Genomic DNA, 14,622 nt, shown 5'->3' with positions numbered 1-14,622 from the left:
AATTGATAGTATTTCTATACTTGGGTTTATAACTTCGAACAGTATTCCCTCTCTTAAAGGTAAATACTGGCTGGATTTCAAGTAGGCCTAGAACTGGCCACTATAAGCCCAATAAGTCATTGACCTAGCAGGTCAACCCATCAATCTCTTATTAACCCATTAGGTTACCTATCGGTCTCCTATTAGCCACCCCCCAACGACCAAATTTCTAGCCATTGGTGGGGAACTAGGGAATTGAAAGATTAAACAATAAATAAAAATATAAAATGAAATAATTTTCATCTATAAATACCCCTTATTCTTCTCCATTAACCTCACACCAAATTCACCAATTCTCTCTAATCTCTCTATAATCTCTCAAAGGCTCTAAGATCTCTCAATTCTCAAATCTCTCTTTAAGCTCCACAGATTAACTACGAAAGTCTCTAACATTTTCTTATTTTTATTTTTGATTTTACCTCTAATGATGTTTTTAATTTGTTGGTATTGCAATTGTTTATATTTTTTATTTATAAGTTTTGCTCTATTATTTTTTCTCAGTAAGTATCACATTGCTTTGGTTAATTTTGTCTCTAATACTATTTTTAATTGTTTTATTTCCTAATTATTCTCTATTCATTTTCTGATCTCACATTGGGTTAATCTTAATTTTACCTCTATTTCTATATTGTAGATGTTTTGTTTGCTAATTTTGCTCTAATACTTTTTTCTTCCTAAGTTGTCTCACATGGTTTTAGCTTTTCTTTTTAATTTTTGCTTCTAATACTATTGTAGTTGTTCTATTTGCTAATTGTGAGCTATTTTTTTTTTTCTCTCTCTCTCTCAGCTCTCCCAAATTGTTTAAAGTTTTTTTTGAATTTTGCCTCTGATGCTATATAATAGTTGTTATATTTGCTAATTTTGCTCTATTACTTTTCTATCTTATTTTTATTTCATTAGATTCTAAGAAAAATTAATGGCATCATGTGGTGGAAGCTCAAGATCAAGGGGAAAGAGCATGTTGGTTTAGCTTCTAGGCCTACTAGGCTACTACTCAAGAGATTTGTTAATGGCATGAGTTTGATAGTCCAAATGACACCTCTCCTTTTACTGATTTGGAATCAACACCATCTAGTGCATTCTCATAATTTGGACAAACAAACCCGTAGAGCTTATATCTAATACTTTTAAGATTTATTTTACAAAAATTTATAAGGATGATAGAACTATTACCCATGCTAGATGTTATTATTGTGATTCAAAATTTAAACAAAACAAAGGAGAAGGGTATGACACATTCAATGGCACATGAAGGTGAAGAAGCATCTGGACAAGATTGGGCATCTTTGATCTTGAATATAAATCTGATTCACAGTGGATTAAGGTACTAGTTATCAAACTTTATTATTCTTATATTCTTAATCAAGATATAGGGACAAAATTATAGAGAAAATTTCTATTCAGCACTTTCCATTTAACTTCATGGAGTGGTATCTAGTACATGAGTGTATAAACAAGACCTTGGAACTGGAGTGTAAGGGGGATATTAAGGAGGATGGTGCAGCGAACCATTTCCAAACAATACAAGATGGGTAAAGAATAACTCTATAAGTATTTCAAAATTTCTAATTCTTGCTTCATTATGTTCCAATATATGAACCTATGTATTCCACGGAAATGACTTTATGAATATTATAACACATTAGATTGATAACTTGTAGACCATTCAAAACCAAGTCCTCATTTTTAGAGTGTTCAATAAGGCCCATACTTCCAATAATATATATAGGTTTGTTTGTGGAATCATTGAAGAGTATGAATTGGCATTTAAAATTTTTTCCATTTCCGTTGATAATGTCTTTGCCAATATGACCACAATTAGACTAATCAAAGAATATTTGATGTCTTCATGTTCCTGCAATTATTTTCATATTATGTGTGCTTGCCATGCTTTGAATTTATGTGTACAAATCGGATAGAGTCATTAAAATAATTCATGGAACCAATTAGGGATGTAATAGTATTTATGGGCAGGAACATGACCACAATGAAATAATAGACTTGTTATTGTAGAGCCAATAACAGGGGAGAATATATATATATATATATATATATCCCAAAGATATTAAAACTAGGTGGAACTCCACTGACCTGTTTCTTGTTGCTACATTTACTTATAAAATCTTGGTGGTTGCTTTTGTTAATGATAATTTGCCTAGATTTAGTTTATATAGATATCAATGGAATGTGGCTATAATAGGATAACATATTTGCTTTCTATTTCTAAGCTTAGGAATTAGTGAGACCAACCCTAGCTCCAAGCTTAGGAATTAGTGCAAAACTAAGACTCGGAACCTATGTGCTCTAAGCAGCTAAGATAGAGGAAAACAATGACACATGGAGAGTTGATAAGTGCTTGAAAGTATGTAATTTATATATCATTTACACTGTAATTAACATGAGATTTCACATATTTAGCACCAAACTAGTACATAATTTCATTCTTTTGTTCACCATTAGCTTTTATTTTGTCTTAGGGCCAAAGAAATGAATATGGAGATATTTCAGAGCAAAACAAGTCAATTTACTGAACTATAGCATCACCACTGCTCACAACTGGTATGGTGACATTTCAATCGTGCCCATTGTCCTATTCTATCATAGTCGTTGTCAAGTAGTTGCGAGTGTGAAATCACGAGAGAACAACACGAAGTCATAACGATCGTGACTTATTCACACAATGCCTGGAAAGACCCTGCGAGGGTGTGACTTGGAGCCTAAGCAATAACTTACTCACCACGGGCTCCATAACTAGTGTAGTGAAGCCGTAACGGACTTGATACTATAAAAACCCTAGATTTACAGTTCAAAGGAAGGGAGGGAGGGAGGGAGGGGGGGTTCTTTGGCTGAATAGGTAGAGCAACCGGATTTCTTGAGACCTGTGAGGCTGGAGACAAATTTCATCACGCTTTCAGTAGATTCTGGTGAGTTTTCCAAGGGCGATTCAACATGCATCAATAGAGGAGGGTATGCGAAAAAATTTGGCACATTCTTGACAATCTTGGGATTCTCTTAACCTTAACCATCAAAGACCATATTGAAGGGAGTTAGCCTATAAATTCTTTTGATTTATTTCCTTTGGATTATTGTTATTAATTGATCAATACTTCTATATCCATTAGAGGACCCTAATTCAAGGGAAATTTCATGTAAATTTACCTTGATTGTTACTTGTGATTCTTTATTGGAAATTCATTATTCTTTCTAGTCCTTTGTGAATCATTTCATTTTTGCTTAATGATATTTTGTCTGCTATGGGACGAGGAAGATATACCCACATTAGAAGTCTCATACTCTATTAGATCTATACATGCGCTAAGAGGTTAGGGTATTGCTAGATCTATATATTAGGGATTTGATTAGATTTCTGAATTAGGATTTGATTAGCCCTTTTAGAGGAGTTCTTTAACTTAAGGTGGATATAGGAGGCCATAGTGAAAGAGATTTCATCTTAAGTTCCTAGTGTTTGAGACCTAGTTGCCAAGAGATTGGGACCAGTAGGCCCTTAAATTCCCCCGGTCCAATACTAGATTGAATCGTCACATCTTAACGCTATTTCACAAGTAATCATTAAGAGAATCTTCATATGATCTCCCAAATTCCTTCCAATTACACTTAATGATCCTCAATTATATTGTATTAATTAATATGTAGAGATAGAATTAATAAACACTTTAAGCGTTTAGGGCTATTGATTAGCGACAAAGAAGCAATAGGAGACTCTCGCCGTTTTCTGAGAAATATGACTCTTGTGCTCACCCACGAGGTATTACTTGATGACATGTGCACTTGTAGTATTCACAAATTTACCCTAACCTTACACACACACACCCATCTCAAGTCTGTCAAGAGCAAGAGGAGGAGAAGCATAAATACATTATTGTTCACTTTTACGTGGACCTAATTACTTATATATATATATATATATATATATGTATGTAAAAAAATAAAAATTGTTTGTAAATAGGCTAAAGCATCCTTGTGTCAATACTTAAGAATCCCAAGTTTTATGCTTGAATTACGAATCCAAATTCGTGCTTCAATGACTTTTATGCTTGAGTCAAGGGTTTCTATGCATGCTTCATTATCTTCATGACTTAATGGTTTTTATGCATGAATCTTTGCCTTCTTCTTTGGTTGAGAACAACTACTAGAGTTGCTTCATCTTCACACTACAAAACCGCAACCCAAAGGATGGTGACTCTCATAGAGAAAATGAATGATGAGAGGAAGAGATGTACTGTGGTTGTGAGAAAATTCAAATTTTTTTTAACACTCTTCATTACCTTTTTATTCTCTTTTAAGCAACACATGCCATGAAATATACAATAGTGTATGCTAAAAAATGTGCTATGAAACATGAATAAAGCATACCACAAAATATGCCATGAAACATACAATATAGAAAGGAGTAAAGAGTAATTCTAGTCCTCCCAACTGACTTTCCCGAACAAACATTTTGAATGACGTACCTGCCCATGTGGAGTCAACTTCATGTTCATATTCTCTCTCCTACTCATCTTAATAAACCTTTGAAGTAAATGAGAGGCCTTCTCTAAAACATAGCTACAAACTCTCCTCTACAGGGCCGCAACTTTCCATAGAAGCATCAAGCCTCTTCCAAACCGTAGATCTCGAGCTCTCTTCTCCAGCGCCGTAACTCTCCATAGAAAAATCAAGCCTCCCCAAAACCCTAGATCTCAAGCTCTCTTCTCCAGCGCCACATCAGAGAAGAATCAAGTCTTTCCAAAGCCCTAGATCTCACGCTCTTTTCTCCACGTGGGCAACCAAGAAGATGAATGGAGGTATTTCAGAGCTTGTGGTGATGGCAACTGATATTGAGCAGGTTGAGATTCTCCTTCAGTTGCCCTTACTTGCGAAAAATAAGCTATATTTGTTATCTTGGTGCTTTACTTTTTATTGGTTTGTTATGATATTATTTTTGTGATAATTATATGATAGTATATTGTTGTTTTTGTTATGATTTTATTTTTGTAAAAATTATATGATAGTATATGGCTGGTTTTGTTGGTGATTGAGTTGTTTGTGGTGGGTTGCTTTATGTTTTTATTTGGACAACTTATTGTGGATTTTATTGGATTGATGGAAAAATGGAATGCATGAAAGACATAGTGTTGCTAAAATCTACCTTCCTCCATCTCTATTGTGTCTTCTCTTGTTTCAATTTGAAATTTTTTTAATGCCTTTAATGGGATTAATGGCAAATAAGTAGGCAACCATATATGATTTGATATTAGAAACTATGATGATTTGATTAGGAAATTCCCAGCTATGAACACTTTCTTAATTTACATATATGATTTGATATAATTAGAAGCTATGATGACCCATATATTTGCTTTATGCTTGTCATGATTTTAGATTGTTTACATTTTCTTGATTAATTTTTTTTTTTTATCTTTTTGATCTCTCACTTGAAAAGAACATTGGACTACTTTACAAAGACGCAATGACAAAAAGATGAGTGGCATTCCTTGCAATGACCATGGAGGTTCATCCAAGTGTCAAGCCTTCGCATGGTGTTTATGGCCATATATAAAACTTGACACATATATCTTAAGTTGTACCTATGGGGGGGTTTTTTTTTAATCAAAATCATAGATTTTTGTATCACTTGAGGCTTTGGTGGCAAACTTTGATACCCACCATTCCCAAATACAGAAACATTGTACTTAAATTGTTGTAAATTTTATAACTTAATGCAATTGGGAAATTATTGACTTCTATTTATGATCATTGTTGAAGCTATATGATCGTTGCCTTGTATTTTTGGTATTAACCTGGGAAATTAAGCATTTTTTCAGTTTTCAATCTTATTATTTAAGACAATTGATTGTATTTTTAAGTCTAGATGTAAGCACTAGAAACTAAAAAATAGAATAATGTTCCATATCTGTTGAACAAGGATTATGAAACAGAAGAGAAGAAAAACCAGTTCACTAAATCATCCACACAATGAAATCCAATAATTAATTGTGATAATACAAGGTCATCAAATTCATTGATTATATATGAAAATGCATCAAATCTATTGATATAAGAAATATTAGCACATCCACACCATGAAATAAAAATATATCTCACCAAACTAGTATGAAACAACATAGTTTTCTCAATTGAGACAAAATCTAGGAGTACAACTTAACTATGAAGTGCACCCTTGTACATTGAATCTTACTCCCTTCATTAGCTAGCAAAAATCTTCATTTATGTGTAAAAAACTCTTTATCTGAACATCTAGGAGGTCCAACCCGGTCACAAACAAAAAAAATTGTAATTATTAGAACATGTATTTTTTTTTTCTGAAATCTAATTCAAATTTACTTACTCTTTATACAACAATATATTTGAAAACTAAGATTACAAGGGACCACTAGGCATAGATATTTACTTACCCTTTGTCACAATATATATATTTTTTCCTAAAATCTAATTCAAATTTACTTACCATAATATATTTTTAACAAGTGGCATAGTCACCCACATCTTGGAAGAATTTGAATTCACCTAAGAGAGAAAGAAATAATTCAATATATTTTAAAATATTTCATATAAAATGATGACAAACTAAAAATTAAATAACATAACATTACTACACTTTCTTGGTACAAATTTCAACTTGTGTGTGTTTGACCTTGTATGTTTCCTTTCATTTGTGTTTTCTGAAAACAATAACACTATTTCTAGACCACAAAGATAATTATAAAAATTTAAAAAGAATGGTGTAAACTGTAAGTACATTTTTTTTTATTTCTAATGATTATTTCTTCAACTTTTGATTTCTTCCTCTTTAATGGTGGTCAGCCTTTGCTCCACCTTTAAAAGGAGTTAAAAACTTTGATGGTTGAAGATGTTGTGATGGTGCTCATGAACTCTCCTTCCACCAAAATTGGTGATATAAATTGATCACTATGCTCTCCCAACAATTTGCATCATGCATAAGCTTCTCCATTGCCTCATCCAAGCACTTCATTAAAAATTTATATTTTTGGTTAGATTGCCTCAATTTCAGCAACTTTAGAAAAATGGGAACATAATTTGTTGTATCGCATTTTTGCTCACTAGTTTGTGTTGCATTGTAGCAATTCTTCACATAAGTATGGCATCTTTTGATATCGTTTCTCCAATGGGATAAAATATATTGAGGTGGAATCTCTTTCACATTTCTCTCAATAAAAATTTGCAAATATGTCTACAAATAACTCCTCTAAACTCAAATAAACGGCATGAACATTTAACTTCAAATTTAACTTCATTGTATTGAACATTAAACACTACTTGCTTTATGGTTCTACCTTCTTTTCCTTTGAAGATATTTGTCACATGAAATGTGAATATTAGCCCATCTGAGTTGATAAATGCAAGATTATAGTATAACATTCCTCATAATTCATCTTGGAATAGCCTAAAATTTTCATTTGTGTAAACTTGTAGTTGTTTCTCAAATTGGCAATTGGTTATCATTGGAAAGCCTAAGTTGAAGGAAGCAAAATTAATTTTATTTTCTTTCTCAATTTACTTTTCAATGCATTATCATACTACTCTACAAATTGTTTTAGAGATGTTGTTGGACCAACATAGCCATCAGCATTTATGCTTTCACTTCTTTGAGTTGTAGACATTCCAGCCTGAAAAACTCCTTTAAACTTCTTTAACATATACTGGAGCCCAATGATGATGAATCATGTATAAAGAATTAAGCCATTCATTTTTTTCAATGTAATAATCTTTGATCATCTTTAGCCAAACTTCTCCAAATTCTTGAATATCCACCGCCTCATAAACAATACACTTCAAAATCTTCTTTATTGCTTTGTACTGAATTAGACCTCCAAGCTTCTGTAGAATTTTTCCGTAATATGCCAAAGACAAAGATGGTGATGTGAATTTGGGAAGACTGTCTTGACTGCAACTTGAATGGCCATGCATTAGTCTGTGATTATCGCATTCGGGTCCTTACCTGACATGCATACCAACCAAGTTCTAAACAACTAAATGTACATTTCAATATCTTCCTTTAATAGTAGACCACATCAAAATAATATAGTTTGTCCATGATGGTTTACTCCAACAAATTGAGCAAAGGGCATATCATATTTATTTGATAAGTATGTTGTGTCAAAGATACAACATCACCAAAAAGCTTTATGAGCTATTATATAGATCTTGCATGCCCCTAAAATATATTTTGTGGCCGACCTTCATCATTTATATCAATCCCGAGATGAAATAATATGGATTTCATCATTTGCATTTGAGAGAAATAATTACCATAATGCTTGACATCGCCAACTCAAGCCTTAATTATCTTGCTCTTGTAATATAGTTTTGACAATCTTTTCTATATATGTCAAATTTTTCATATCCACTACATTCACAGCTAAAGAATGAAGTTCACGCTTAAACCAATGCTTGTTTTGGTCATTTAGCTCAAGCCTTCTCTGAGACATATGCATCCATTTTGTTGCACTTTTTGAAAAATGAGATTTGATAAGTGCTTGATTATGCATATTTGATATATCATTTACACATACTAGCATGTAATTTCCTTATGTTTAGCACCAAACTGGTACATAATTGCATTCTTTTGTTTCACCGCCGGATCTAATTGCATTTCAGGGACTGAAAGAGTGAATATGGAGGTGATTTGAAAGCGATTGATCAAAATACAACAAAGCGGAATATCCTTGCGGCCTCATCATTGCGGTCCAATCATGCAAGTGTCGAATCCATGGGAGGACATCATTAGGTCTACTGACCTCCACTAATGGTTGTTGTATACATAATGACTATGGTCAAGCACATAATGTCTAGAACTAGGCTAGGACTTATAGCCCAAGAATTAAATTTTACCACCTGACCTTTATAGCGACAATTGTGGCCTTATGGCGGGTCGAGATCTCATAAATAACCCTAGGTTTTATTATTTAGGAAGGATTTTTTTTTTCCAAAATTGGTCACCGATGGCCGAATGTTTGGAAAATAGTGCGGCTAGAGATAAGGATCAACCTGATTTCAGTGGATTCCGGCGAATTCGCAAAGTTCACGCATATTGGTAGTGGAGGGCTTATGAAGAGATTCAGAGCTGTCTTGATATGCTTGGGATCTTCTTAATCTCAACCATCGAAGAACCATTGGAGAGAGTTAGTTTTAGAATTCTTTATATACTTTTCTCATGGATGACTTTATTCTTTAATCTTTATTCTTTATCCATAAGATGACCCAATTCGAGGAATTATGTTGTTGTTCCTATGCCTTTTTCTTTTAAACATTGATTTACATTAGTATTATATTTTACGTTTTAGTTGATTGTGATTCATTGCATATACATTTTATTGATTAATGTGTTGATGTTGTGAGGAAGAGATTCCCACTTATTAAAACATCCATACTTTTGTTAAATCTATACATCGCTGGGAGATTAGGTATTGCTATATTTTTGGATTAGGATTTGATTATCCGTTTAGTGGAATTCTTAATCTTAACATGGACATGAGGAGCTAGGGTAGAAGAGATTCTATCTTAATTTCGTAGTGCTTCAGGATCTGGTTGTCAAGAGATTGGGACCATTATGCCTCCTAAATTCCCCACAATGCATCACTAGATAACATTGCCATATTTTAATTCACATCATAAGTAATTGCTAAAGGGACTCCCCATATGGGGTGAGTAATTCATTCCATTTGCATCTCCACGATCCTCAATTGTATCTTAGTAATTGGTGTATAGAAGTAGACTTGAAAACCACCTTAGACATTTAGGCTATTAATTAAATAAAAAGGAATGGAGCCTTTGGCGGTTCCTCGATACATCGACTCTGGTGCTCACCCACAGGTATTAGCAGCGACCCTATGCACTAGTGGTTTACACACATAAAAGGTGTGTCGAGTTTCTATGGAGCTAGTGCATGATTATGTTCAAAAATAGATTCGGATATAGGAAACTACCCATCATTGATAACAATGACACTAATCCTTGTTTGTGAGTTTATTTTTAGTATATAGCCTAGGATGGATAGAATCTTTTGCAGTGGATTTTCTCCTACCACTTCACACACAAGCAAGTTTGTAATATTTTAGTTTTCCATCATCTCTTGATTTTGTAGTTCTTTTTGTAATACTTAACATAGAAATCATAAACTTCTTCTTCAGAATTAAAAACCATACTGGCCGTTGGAACAATTTTTTCACATGTTTGATCTTCTATGAGTACCATTTCTTCTTTCTCAATGTTTAAGACTTGTAAATCAGAAGACTTGTTGTGCATACTTAACATAGAAATCATAAACTTCTTCTTCAGAATTAAAAACCATACCGGCCTTTGGTACAATTTTTTCACATGCTTAATCTTCTATGAGTACCATTTTTTCTTTCTCTTTGGTTAAGATTTGTAAATCAAAAGACGCAACTTCTATTTCATTCTGGCTCTGCTCAGAAGACCCAATTGTTAATTCTACCATACTATTTGGATTCAAATTGATGGACAATTGTTACACAATTAAATCTCTTCGGATGTCTCTAACTCTAGTTGAATTCACTGCATTCAATTTAATTAAATACAATAATGGTTATCATTCTAACCAAACAAAAAAATAATGTGATAAATAAACAATAATAACATGTTGGTCATTCGAATAGTATGCATATATGCACAATAGCTGGTGATCATTTAAACAATCAAAGTTTGTTTAGAATAAAATTCAAATGGTGACATATCTTGTGAATATCTTAAACAATCTATCATGAACTAAAAGCTTCATAAATGATGGAACAAGGAAAAAATATCCCATTGAACAATTGTATAAAATATTCCAAACATACTTAATAACCAACATTGAGATTTACATTGCAAACTCCATTAAACAACATAATACATAGAAAGCGGACAAAACAAAAACAAAAGAGATCTAAAACTTACCTTGGGGAAGATCTAAGACTTAAAACATAATATAAGAAAATGAACATGAAAGAATAGTTCCAAAAATCTACCAGCATTAAACTCACAATGGTCCTTTCCACAACATCATTTACACTCACTATCAAAAACAATATGTAAAAGATCCTGCAAACAAAATTAGCAACAAAATATCAATGAAAACCATCAACCACAACACCCAACTTGAAGAAATAGAATCAAGTCCATGATGTGCTTGATGAAAAATCCATGTAGAAGTTAATTAGTAAGAGAACCAATCATTGTAAAGTTCAACCTTATGCTTGATGAAAACCCAAAGCAAAAGTTAGAAAATAAATCAACTAAACCCAATTGAGAGAATAAAATTACAACCCATTCCACAAAATTCGAAGGAGAAATAAAATAAAAAACCAAATCCAAGAACAGAAGATCCCAATTCTAACAAAAGAGAAGAGCGCAGAAGACACACAATGGGAAATTTGTTACTGTAGCATATGAGCATGCAAGTCTTATCGACGACACAGTTGATTATAGCGATGCACTTGATGAACTTGGAAGTGTTGGATGACATGGGAAGAGGTCAAGGTTAAGGAGGGTGAAGAGGAGGCAAAGGAGGAAGAGGGTGGGGTTAGGGTTTTCATACCTTAAAGGAAATGGAGAATGACAATGGCATTAATCAAAACCCGACCGCCACCCTCACCCTTTTGTTCTACGTTGAGGCGGCAATAAGATTTTTCTCTTCTTCTTCTTCTTCTTCTTCTTCGAGTCTAATAAAATTTAGATTTTTCCTTTCTGTAGGAAGGTTTATTAAGATGAGTAGGGAAGCGAATCATCGATGTCGACTCCCGCAGTGGGTAGCCACGTCATTCGGGATATTTGTTCGGGAAAGTCGGTCAAGATAAATAGTATTACTCGGGGAGTAAAAACACGCTTATCATGTTGTGCTTTGTGGACATATATTGCTACAAAAAAATATGTTTATATAAAAAAGCGCTTCAATATTTAAGTACATTTTACAAGACTAACTATGGAGTAATGCTATATGTTACTACTAGCTTTCGAATTGCTATGAGAATGAGTTGGCCACTTATGTGGCATCCTACTCCTCAAACATTCTCTTTCCTAATCAGCAATTTAAAAATAAAAACAAAAAAAGGTTGGAACCGAATTAATGCCCTAAATCTCACCAACTCTTGTCCCTCTCTCGTCATTATCGTTCCTCACGGATCACAATGTCCTTTCGTTGTAGTCCCATCCAGGGCTAACGCCTTGCCGTTGCCATCACGAGTCTCGTCAGGGCTAGCGCCTTCCTTTGTCGCCATCACGGCTCATACATGGCTATCATGGGCCAGGTGAATGAAGGAAAGATCCGATGTTTTGGAGTTTTGGTTGGTTTTGTGATTGGGAAAGGAGAGAGCTTTGGCGGCTGGCATGCGGAGAAGGTCGACCAAGTTCGGCGCCCGCCCGAGGAGGAGGGATTTTCTAGTAATAATCTTTGAGTCATCGACATCATAGTAGCCCAAGCCACGAGAAAAAAGATTGGCATATCTGAACTTGAATAGGGGAAAATTTAACACCACGAATTCGAAGACGAATTCTACAAATTTAAATCAGTGAATGATGCAACTCTTCTAAAACTGATGGTATTGTCTTATTCTTCACAACATGCAACAAGGAAATAAATCTTTCCACTAAGGAAACATTTTTCAAAGCATAAAAAATTAAACAAATCAACATCCTAATGCATTTGTCACATACTTTCAGTTGGCATGACACATCTATATCATCAAAACAACTATTAATACACAAATACTATCTATAATGAACCCTAACCTACTTAAGATCTCTCCCTCATAAAATCGAGCTTCTAACTCACTATCAAAGAAATAAATAACATAAACCAATAAAATCACTAATTCAATCACAATATACAATTCCTAATTTCAAGTTGAAAGCATTCCCAACTCATTATTCACATAATCACTAATTCAATCGTAATATACAATTCACTAGACATTGGTCCAAATTTCCAAAGGAAAAAGCATTCCCAATCCATTATAACCTAATAAAGCACAATTAAAACAACCAAAAATCTAAACAAAAGAAATCGAGAGAGCAATCAAAAATCAAAGCACTCACCATTATTGGAGGCTGAAGTTGTCCTCGTGATGATGATGAATGACAACAGAAACCAACCCACACGAGAAAGCCCCAAGCAACCACAGTTCATTTAGAAAACCTCCTCCTCGGCGGGCACAGAACTCGGTGGCCTCCTCGCATGCTAGCCGCCTAAGCTCTCTCCTTTCCCAATCACAAAACCAACAAAAAACTCCAAAAATTGGATCTTTCCTTCATTCACTCGGCCGGCGATAGCTACTGGATGGGCAGGGCGGCGGCGGTGAAGGCGTTAGTCGGATGGGCCCTTACGATGGCGGCGAGCCAAGGCGTTAACCAGGACGGGACTAAGACAGTGACATTGTGATCCGGAGGAACGATGACGACGAGAGAGGAGCCAGGGCGCCGAGGGAGGGTACGAGTCGGGCAAGATTTAGGGGCATTAATTCGGTTCCAACCTTTTTGTTTTTATAAATTGCTCGATTAGGAAGAGAAGGTTCGGAGGAGTTGGATGCCACATAAGTCACCAGCTCATTCTGTTAAGCAATTCAGGAAAGATAGTAGTAACATATATACTTAAATCTTAATTCTATTCCCCAAAATCACTATTTTTAAGAGTTTGCCTTTGTTGGACATTTGGCCTGCTATGATTGGGAGATAATAACTATTTTTTTGTAATTTTTGGTATATGTTAACTTTTATTTATCCGAATGAGTATATTGTTGGTTGTTGCCCTTATAACCCTAACCCTAGATCCGGAGCCACCGGGAGAGATCAATCCGCTATGGATTTGATGCTAGGAGCCGCCGGGAGAGATCTTTGATCTTCCTCCCCTCTCCCTTTACTAGAGGCGCCCTCATCCTCCTCTTCCAGTCACTGATGTCCGTTAGTATCTCTCTCTTTTTCTCATGGCTGCTAACCCTAACCTTGAGGTGAGAAGCCTCATCTGATGGTGGTTTTTGGGGGGTTTTTTGAAGTGATTTCTAATGGATCTAATGGTTTTGTTTTCAGGTATTGTTGGTTGTTGCCCTTCTAACCCTAATCCTAGATCTAGAGCCGCAGTGAGAGTGAGGGCTTTTTGGGGTTTTTCTTTCATGATTTGTGGTGATTTCTGATGGATCTGATGGTTTTGTTTTTAGGTTGTTGGTTAAGAAAAAGGAGGTAAAGCCGAAGGCAAAGCTGGTGAAGAAGAAGGCTGGGAAGGATCCTAACAAGCCCAAAAGGCCTCCGAATGCTTTCTTTGTTTTCATGTATGCCCTATCGATAATTTTAGTTTTTCGTCATTTTTTCATGGATATATATATATATATATATATATATATATATATATATATATATATATATATATATATATATATATATATATATATATATATATATATATATATATATATATCATATGGTTTTTGATTTTTACTGGGGAGGAGTTCATGAAGACATACAAGGAGATGAACCCTCATATCAACAAAGTCGCCGTTTGATATGTCTCCATTCTTATCTCCAATTCATTCCCTTTTAACAAGAACTTTGAAG

At 34.4% G+C, this 14,622-nt stretch overlaps 1 long non-coding RNA gene across 1 annotated transcript; it reads left to right on the top strand.

Annotated features, from left to right (window-relative positions):
* Nucleotides 1-832: 832 nt before the first annotated feature.
* LOC120274584 lies at nt 833-5,723 on the top strand. The gene is made up of 3 exons (XR_005540953.1): nt 833-1,571; nt 4,626-4,885; nt 5,483-5,723. It is a non-coding gene; the product is annotated as an uncharacterized LOC120274584 (long non-coding RNA).
* Nucleotides 5,724-14,622: the final 8,899 nt, after the last annotated feature.

Source organism: Dioscorea cayenensis, chromosome 13, assembly GCF_009730915.1.
Source record: "Dioscorea cayenensis subsp. rotundata cultivar TDr96_F1 chromosome 13, TDr96_F1_v2_PseudoChromosome.rev07_lg8_w22 25.fasta, whole genome shotgun sequence".
Lineage (NCBI taxonomy): Eukaryota > Viridiplantae > Streptophyta > Magnoliopsida > Dioscoreales > Dioscoreaceae > Dioscorea > Dioscorea cayenensis.
Note: the sequence above shows the minus strand (reverse complement) of the source record. Positions and strands in the feature narration are given on the sequence as shown.